The sequence below is a fragment of the Peromyscus eremicus genome, chromosome X, assembly GCF_949786415.1.
Source record: "Peromyscus eremicus chromosome X, PerEre_H2_v1, whole genome shotgun sequence".
In the NCBI taxonomy this organism is placed as follows: domain Eukaryota; kingdom Metazoa; phylum Chordata; class Mammalia; order Rodentia; family Cricetidae; genus Peromyscus; species Peromyscus eremicus.
This window is the reverse complement of record NC_081439.1, coordinates 64573754-64583316: the sequence shown is the minus strand read 5'-3', so window position 1 is coordinate 64583316 and position 9563 is coordinate 64573754.

Below are 9563 nucleotides of genomic sequence, written 5' to 3'. Positions count from 1 at the left end.
AGGACAATTGTAAATTTGATTTTTTTATTGTAGAAACAAAACCTCTTAGGGTAGTATAATGATATGCATAGGAAAACTGTCTTTTTACATATTATCTTATTTCTTAGGAATATACAATATATTTTATGAACTACATATGTGTAGCAACATACATTAATGTAATAACACACATTGAGTTAACTAATGTAAATTTCTAATCAGTTTCTGGAAATCAGTAAATTGTCATTTCCTTCATTTCTTTTTTAGTTAATTTCCCAGAGCTCCCTTTGTCAACATCCTAAAATCCAAGCAAGGATTTCTTCTTCATAGGGGAAATGGCTCACAAAAACCCATTATTTTGGAAAAACCCTGAAATTATTTATCATATTATAATGAAGAATTTTAAACAGAAGTAAAGAAAGTTTCTAACACATTTGATGTAATCCAAGCCATCTTTCATGTATATCATCTGTATTCTAATACCTAACACCTCCTGTTCATTCAGAAGTGAATCTTTTCTTGGACATATTTTATTATATGTTTAAGTGTTACAATTGTTTTCTTAATGGAGAACTTCCATCGTTTATGTTTTATTTTAAACATTTTATTGACATACTATTTAAACATATTTGTGCGGTACATTATGATAACTTTATACCTATGTATAGTGTGTTATCAAACCGGTACATTATGATAACTTTATACCTATGTATAGTGTGTTATCAAACCAGAGTAATTCACAATTCCATTCTTCAAGCATTTATTACTTTTATGTGTTAGTAATACTAAGGCTCTTCTCTTCTAGAAATTTTGAAACATATGGTGAATTTTTGTAGAATGTTTCCCCTATCAGAAAATATGAAAATAGAACTAATTCCTCCTATCTAGCTGTATTTTTATTTATTTTTATTTATTTATTTTTATTTTTTGGTTTTTTTGAGACAGGGTTTCTCTGTGTAGCTTTGCGCCTTGCCTGGAACTTGCTTTGTAGACCAGGCTGGCCTTGAACTCACAGAGATTCGCCTGCCTCTGCCTCCCGAGTGCTGGGATTAAAAGCATGCGCCACCACCACCTGACAAGCTGCATTTTTATGGTAGTTCTCCAACTGCTACCTATATTACTAAATGCTAGCCTCTAATAACCATGATCCTGCCCCTTATTTCTAGAAAGTAATCATTTTTGCTTATACTAATGAGTCAGTAAATAAGCAATCATATTTCTGTACTTATTGCACTTAACATACTGTTCTCCAGCTTTTTGAATGTCTCTACAAGTGACAGGATTTCATTTTATGTAAGGATAATGCTCTAGTACTCATACATCAACAGATGCTTTGTATGAGTTTGCGTCTTGGCTACTGTATATAGTGCTGTGATAAGCTCGTGAGTGAAATTATTTCTTTAGTATGAATTTTATTTCTTTTTGACATAATCAAATAAAGAGATTGTTGAATTATACTGTACTTCCATTTCTGACTTTTTACAATTTTAATTTTTTTGAGACCTTCATAAATGATCACTGCATCTACATCACTCCTGCTCCCTCTTCAAACTCCTCCTGTGTTTCACCCCTCCCTCCCAAATTCAGGATCTCTTTTTAATTATTATTATTATATGTATATACAGATTGCTAAGTCAATTTAGTTTTGCTCATATGTACATGTGTCCAGATCTTACCACTTGAAATTAGAAAATCTATTCAGGAACTCACCTCTGGAGGACACTGTTTCTCTTTCAACAACCACTGACCACCAGTAGCTCTGAGGGGTCATGTGAATTTTCTTTTGTTTGTGATGACATTTTAACTGTTGTCAAAATGTCTCTCTTGTTCACACAATCATATTGTTGATATTTCATGGATACATTTTCCCTGTCATGTCTAGGGAACACTATCTAGTAACAGGCATCTGGGCTGTTTGGCTCTTAAAATCTTTCCATTCCCTCTTTCATAATTTTTCCTGAGCCTTAAGAGTGTGTGAGACAACTAGGGAGCCTGCGTGGGACTGACCTAGGCCCTCTGCATGTGGGTGACAGTTGAGTAGCTTGATCTGTTTGTGGGGCCCCTAGCAGTGGGATCAGGACCCATCCTTGATGCCATGGTCTAGCTTTTTGGAACCTATTCTCCATGCTAGGATGCCTAGCCCAGTCTTAATGCATGGGGAGGAGCTTGGTCCTGCCTCAACTTGATATGCCATGCTTTGTTGACTCCCATGGGTGTCCTGCCCTTTTCTGAACTGAGGAGGAGTGGATGGGGTGGGTAGATGGGAGGTGGTGGGAGGGAATGGGAAGAGAGGAGGGAGTGGAAACTGATTGGTATGTAAAATAAATGAAAAAAATAAAAAAAGAGTGTGAGAGAGACTCAGGGAGGCTAGGTAACAAGGAGGGCTCAAGGGAGGACATTTGCATCTCCTTGGGAAGGGTAAATAGAAGAGATTTCCTGGGTGGACTGTGGTCAGGTGGGGATGGAAACATGAGGGATCAGGTGGGGAATAGAGGGAGAGAGTACTGAAAGAGATGACTGGAAAGGGGGTGCATTTCAGGGTCAGGTAGAAACCTGGTTGAGGGAGACCAGCTCCCTCTTTTTCCCCCAGGGTACTCTTGAGGAGGGAGAAGTGAGAAATATGGAGATAGAAATACAGAGAGGAGAGAGAGACAGTTAGAAACAGGATAGTTTGGGAGGGCCTGGGTCAAATCCCGCCAGCCCCTTCTGTCTCTGCTAAAGGGCTTTTAAAGGAATGCCAAGGAGTGGAGAAAAAGACCTTCCCCCTCCCCCAGCATAGCCAAGTGCAGATCATCCAAAACATCTGATGACCATGCAAATGATCAAGCCACCCACTAATGCAGCCCTGCTGTGTAAAGCAAGCTCAGATCTCACTAGGAAGCTCACTAAGGCAAGCTCAGAACTCACACCTGGTGGAAGGCAAATTCCCAGGAATCTATAAAGATGATCCCAGCTAAGACTCCTAGCAATTACTGCCAATTTCCTAAACAAATATAATTTCTGTTTTCAAAATATGTATCCTTATATCCACAGGTAAGTGAGGCTTATCATCAAAGAAGCTTATTTGTGCAACAGACAGAATAATACAGAGATCCACAATTAGTCAATCACTGGAATGTCCACCCCCAACTAATACATTTTGACTTTTTGAGGAATCTCCAAAATGTTGCCCATGTTTGTATTAACATTTTCACCAGCAGTGTATAGGAGTTCCTCCTTTTATACTTAGCAACATTTGTCACTTTGGGCCTTTCTGGGGATAGCAGTTCTGATTTGGGGTGAAAAAATATCTTATTGTTGCTAGATGTGGTACACACCTTGAATCCCAGCATTTAGGAGGCAAAGACTGTGAGCTCATTGCTAGCCTGGTCTATAAAGTGAGTTCTTTTTTTTTTTTTTTTTTTTTTTTTAAATTTTTATTTTGCAATACAATTAAGTTCTACATACAGGCACAGAGGAGGAAGTTGAGTGAAGACATCTTTAATTGCAAAGAGTTTCTTAAAGGAAGCGTGGTGATTTGTTACCTTTTATTCCCAACCATTTAGCTATTTTACATCTATTAATTCAGAAATGTAAACATATTGCATTTCTGGTAACTACTGATAAATAAGAATTTAATTATTATGTTAATTTCTATTGTTGATTGGTACATTCTTTTTTTCTTATTTTTTACTTTATTAATTAATTTTTTTCATTTATTTTATGTCCCAATGACAGTTTCACCTCGGTCCTTCCTTCCTGTTCCCTCCCTTAGACCAGCCTCCCCTCTGCCCTGCCTAATCCATTCCTTCTCCTTCTCTATTCAGAAAGGAGCAGATGTCCCATAGTCATCAACAAAGCATGGCACATCAAGTTGAGGGAGGACCCAGCTCCTCCCCCTGTTTCATGGCTGGGCTAGGCACACCAGCATGGGGAATAAGTTCCCAAAGCCAGCTCATGCACCAAGGACTGGCCCTGCTCCCACTCTAGGGGCCCCACAAACAGACCAAGCTACACAACTGTCACCCACATACAGAGGGCCTAGGTCGATCCCATGCAGGGTCCCTAGCTGTTAGTTTAGGATCTGTGAGCTCCCAGGAGCCCAGATCAGCTGTCTCTATGGGTTCCATCATCATGACCTTGACCCCCCTGGTTCATACAATCCTTCTTCCCTCTCTTAAACAGGACTCCCGGAGTTCAGCCCAGTGCTTGGCTGTGGATCTCTGCATCTGCTTCCGTCAGTTATTAGATGAAGACTTTCTGATGACAATTAGGGTAGTCACCAATCTGATTACAATAGAAGACCAGTTCAGGCACTCTGTTCACTATTGCTAGGAATCTTAGCGGGGGTCATTCTGTGGATTCCTGGGAGTTTCCCTGGCACCAGGTTTCCCCATAACTTTAAACCCCTCATCAAGACATCTCATTCATTACTTTCCCCATCCATCCTACCCCCAACCCACTTAACCTGATCCCTCATGTTCCCACCCTCCACCCTTTACCCCCAGTTTACACAGGAGATCTCTTCTATTTCCCCTTCCCAGGGAAATCCACGTGTCTCTCTTTGGACCCTCCTTGTTACCTAGCCTCTCTGGGGCTGTGGACTGTAACCCAGTTATTCTTTACTTTCGAGCTAATTTCCACTTATGAGTAAGTATATACCATGTTTGTCTTTCTGAGTCTGGGTTACCTCACTCAGGATGATTTTTCTAGATCCATCCATTTGCCTGCAAATAAATACATGGACACTTATTCTTTCTTATGAATGCCTGGGCTTAGCTTGGCTTATTTCTAGCTAGCATAAGCAAATGTAACACATCTTTATCTAATATTCTACAACACCACCATATCAATTTCTGAAGTGGCTGTACACGTTCGCACTCCCACCAGCAATGGTGGCATGTTCCTTTTACTCCACACCTTCTCCAACATAAGCTGTCATTAGTGTTTTTGATCATAACCATTCTGACAGGTGCAAGATGGTATCTCAGAGTCACTTTGATTTGCATTTTCCTGATGGCTATGGATGTTGAACAATTCTTTAAGTGTATCTAGGTCATTTGAGATTCTTTTGTTGAGAGTTCTCTGTTTAAATCAGTATCCCATTTTTAATTGGATTATTTGGTATTTTGATGTCTAGTATCTTGACTTCTTTATATATTTTGGAGACTAGCCCTCTATCAGATGTGGGGTTGGTAAAGATCTTTTCCCATTCTGTAGGCTGCCATTTTGTCTTATTGACAGTGTCCTTTGCCTTACAAAAGCTTTTCAGTTTCATGAGGTCTCATTTATTAATTGTCAATCTCAGTGTCTGTGCTATTGGTGTTCTATTCAGGAAGTTGTCATCTGTTCCAATACCTTCAAAGCTACTTCCTACTTTCTTCTATCAGGTTCAGTATAACTGGATTCATGTTGAAATCTTTGATGCACTTGGACTTGAGTTTTGTGCAGGGTGATAGATATAGAAATATTTGCGTTCTTCTACATGCCCACATCCAGTTATACCAGCACCATTTGAAGGTGCTTACTTTTTTCCATTGTATAATTTTAGCTTCTTTGTCAAAAATCAGGTGTTTGTTCATAGGTGTGTGGTCAGGGTCTTCAACTCAATTCCATTGATCCACCTGTCTGTATTTTTTAATAATTTATTTTTTATTTGCATTGGTGTTTTGCTTGTGTGTATGTCTGTGTGAGACATGTCTATGTCTATGTCAGATCTTGGAGTTACAGACAGTTGTTAGATTTATGCCAATACCATGCTTTTTTTATTAGTATAGCTCTATAATAGATCTTGAAGTCAGAGATGGTGATACCTCTGGAAGTTACTTTATTGTACAAGATTGTTTTAGATATGTTGGGTTTTTGTTTTTCCATATGAGGTTGAGTATTGTTCTTTCAAAGTCTGTGAAGAATTGTGTTGGAATTTTAATGGGGAATGCATTGAATGTGTAGATTGCTTTTGGTAAGATGACTATTTTTTACCATGTTAATCCTACCGTTCCATGCACATGGGATATCTTTCCATTTTCTGACATCTTCTCCAATTTCTTTCTTCAAAGACATAAAACTCTTGTCATATAGGTCTTTCACTTGTTTGGTTAGAGTTACCCCAAGAAATTTTTTATTATTTGTGGCTATTGTAAAGGGCGTTGATTCCCTGATTTCTTCTTCAGCCCGTTTGTTGTTTGTATATATGAGGGCTACTGATTTTTTGAGTTAATATTGTATCCAGCCACATCACTGAAGCTGTTTATCCCTAGTAGAATTTTTGGAGTCACTTATGTACAGTATGATATCATCTGCAAATAGCAAAATTTTGACTTCTTTTCCAATTTTTATTCCCTTGATCTCCTTTGTTGTTTTATTGCTCCAGCTAGAACTTTGAGTACTATATTGAACAGATATGGAGAGAGTGGACAGTCTTGTCTTGTTCTTGATTTTAGTGGAATCGCTTTGAGTTTTTCCCCATTTTATTTGATGTTGGCTGTCAGCTTGCTGTATATTGCTTTTATTATGTTTAGGTATATTCCTTGTATCCCTGATCTGATCTCTCCAAGATCTTTATCATGGAGGGGTGTTACATTTTGTGAAAGGATTTTCAGTGTATAGTTAGATGGTCATGTTTTTTTTTTCTCTCAGTTTGTTTATATGGTGGATTACACTGATAAATTTTCATATGTTGAATCATCCCTGCATCTATGGGATGAAGATTAATTGATCATAGTGGATGATTTTTTAATGTGATCTTCAATTTGGTTTGTCAGTATTTTATTGAGTATTTTTGTATCAGTGTTCATGAGTGAGATTTATCTCCACTTGTGGGAACCAGCCCCAAGTCTCAAAAGAAATTCACAGTGTTGGAGTGACTGAGACTTTTCTATCTGAGGGTTTTAAGGGAAATAATATACTCATATACTCTCTTGATGGTTCCTTTTTATTCTTCTCTCATGTTGTTCTCATTTATTGCTCTCCTTTGTTGCTCTGTTCTTGCATATCTTTTTATGGCTTATATACCCCAACAAACTCTTTCAGGCAATACAGGAGTCACAAAAAGATTACATTCCATTTTTAAGTGAATGATTATAGAACCCACGACAATGTAAACATTTTGAACTAACATCCCTGTAATCAGAAGTTGTAAATCCGGGTGCCCCCTTCTATCTCAGCAGCCAGGAGAGTGCTAGCTCAAGCCTTGGACATGGTATATTGAAAGTCCTCAGCCGGGCAGTGGTGGCACATGCATTTAATCCCAGCACTCAGGAAGCAGAGACAGGCGGATCTCTGTGAGTTCGAGGCCAGGCTGGGCTACATAGTGAGTTCCAGGAAAGGAGCAAAGCTACACAGGGAAACCCTGTCTTGAAAAACAAAAAAAACACAAAAAACAAAAGAAAGAAAGAAAGAAAGAAAGAAAGAAAGAAAGAAAGAAAGAAAGAAAGAAAGAAAGAAAATCCTCTAGTTCAGCTCAGGTCAACATTCCTGAGTTACTGTAATCTTTTAGCATCAGTTCAAGTCTGTACTTTCTAAGATACTATAGCATTATGATGCTTTAAATCTTAAAATGTACTTTTTGCCCTGTGTGACTCCTGACTATCAGCAGAAACCTTTAGCTTTTTTGAGGGGGGGCTACAGAGTCAAATTATTTCTGTAGCCCTGACTAGTCAGAATTTATTTTCACAAATTGAGGTCAGGAATGGGTACCAGGAATTAATCATTTGACAGCTAGCAATCATTGGGCTGTTTTGCAATTATGACCCTTGCTAATGATTCAGATATCTCAGCTATATGTCCTTGTGGACTTTAGATTGTTTTTCTGGGAATGTTTATCTTAAAAATGATTAACAAGGCATCTGTTCTAACCTGAAGGTGCACACTATGAGCTGTGACTGCATTACATACTGAGATCTGTGACTGCATTTCTCAGAAACAAGATTAAAGGAATTTGAGTCAGTCTGGCTCACTAACTTGAGGTGTAATCTGAAGAAGTTCCTTAGGGGGACCTCATAGGCCCTGACTGTGCAACAATTCCTTGTATTTTTATTCATTAAAATTCTATATAAATTATAAATATTATATGAATTAGGCAGTACAGCTTAGGGAGGAATAATCTTCTTGACAATCCACAGATAAAAATGCCCAGTAGATTGGAATGTTTTCATGAGATAAACACACTACAATACAGGCAGGGGGGACTTCCTACATCTAATATACACCATGTCAGATAACAGAGAAAAGATTGTAACAGCAACATGTAAATGTACAGCAGAAGCAAAAGACATTCCAGAGTCTGTAGTCTTGTGGCCTTACTTAACAAAGTTGAACCATCAGAGAATTTCCTCCTGGTGGACTGACACCTAGAACTTCAATTACCACCTGTTGTTCCTGTGACAGTAACTACCTGCAGAGATTGGTATGTATTTTTCTTCTTTGTTGCGTCTTTGTGTGGTTTAGGTATCAGGGTAACTGTAGCTTCATAAAAATAATTTGGCAATGTTACTTCTGTATATATTATGTGGAAAAATTTGAGGAATATTGCTATTAGCTCTCTTTTGAAGAGCTGGTAGAAGTCTGCTGAAACCATGTGGCCCTGGGCTTTTTTTTGTTTGGGACACTTAATGACTGCTTCTATTTCCTTAGGTGTTATGGGTTTATTTAAATTGTTTATCTGGTCTTGATTTAATTTTGGTATGTGGTACCTATCAAGAAAATTGTCCATTTCTTTTAAATGTTCCAATTTTTTGAAGTACAGATTTATGAAATACAACCTAGTGATTTTCTGGATTTCCTTAGTGCCTTATGTTATGTTCCCCCTTTTCATTTCTGATTTTGTTAATTTGGATATTCTCTCTCTGTCTTTTAGTTAGTTTGGATAAGGATTTGTCTATCTTGTTGATTTTCTCAAAGTACCAAGTCTTTGTTTCATTGATCCTTTGTATTTTTCTTTTCATTTCTATTTTATTGGTTTTAGCCTTGAGTTTGATTATTTACTGCTTTCTACTCCTCTTGGGTGAGTTTGCTTCTTTTTGTTCTAGACATTTCAGGTATGCTGTTACGTTACTAGTGTGAAATTTCTCCAAATTCTTTTTTTTAAGGGTTATTTGAAAGTTTTATTTATTTGCTATCAGTACTATGTCATATTAATAAAAATGGAGTGAATAATTACTAAACATTATAAAGTTTTCATTGTTTTAGGTTATACTCTACAGAGTTTTTATTACAAATGGGACTGATTAGAATTAAAAAATACACCAAAGTCATGATATACTAGATAGACCACAAGATGTTATAGATAAGAAAAAAACTATGAAAAACTGATCTTTTTTTTAAAATTTTTATTTTGCAATACAATTCAGTTCTACATATCAGCCACAGATTCCCTTGTTCTCCCCCCTCCCGCCCCCCTCACCTTCCCCCCAGCCCGCCCCCCATTCCAATCTCCTCCAGGGCAAAGCCTTCCCCACAGACTGAGATCAACCTGGTGGACTCAGTCCAGGTAGGTCCAGTCCCCTCCTCCCAGGCCAAGCCAAGGGACCCTGCATAGGCCCCAGGTTTCAAACAGCCGACTCATGCAATGAGCACAGGACCCGGTAACACTGCCTGGATGCCTC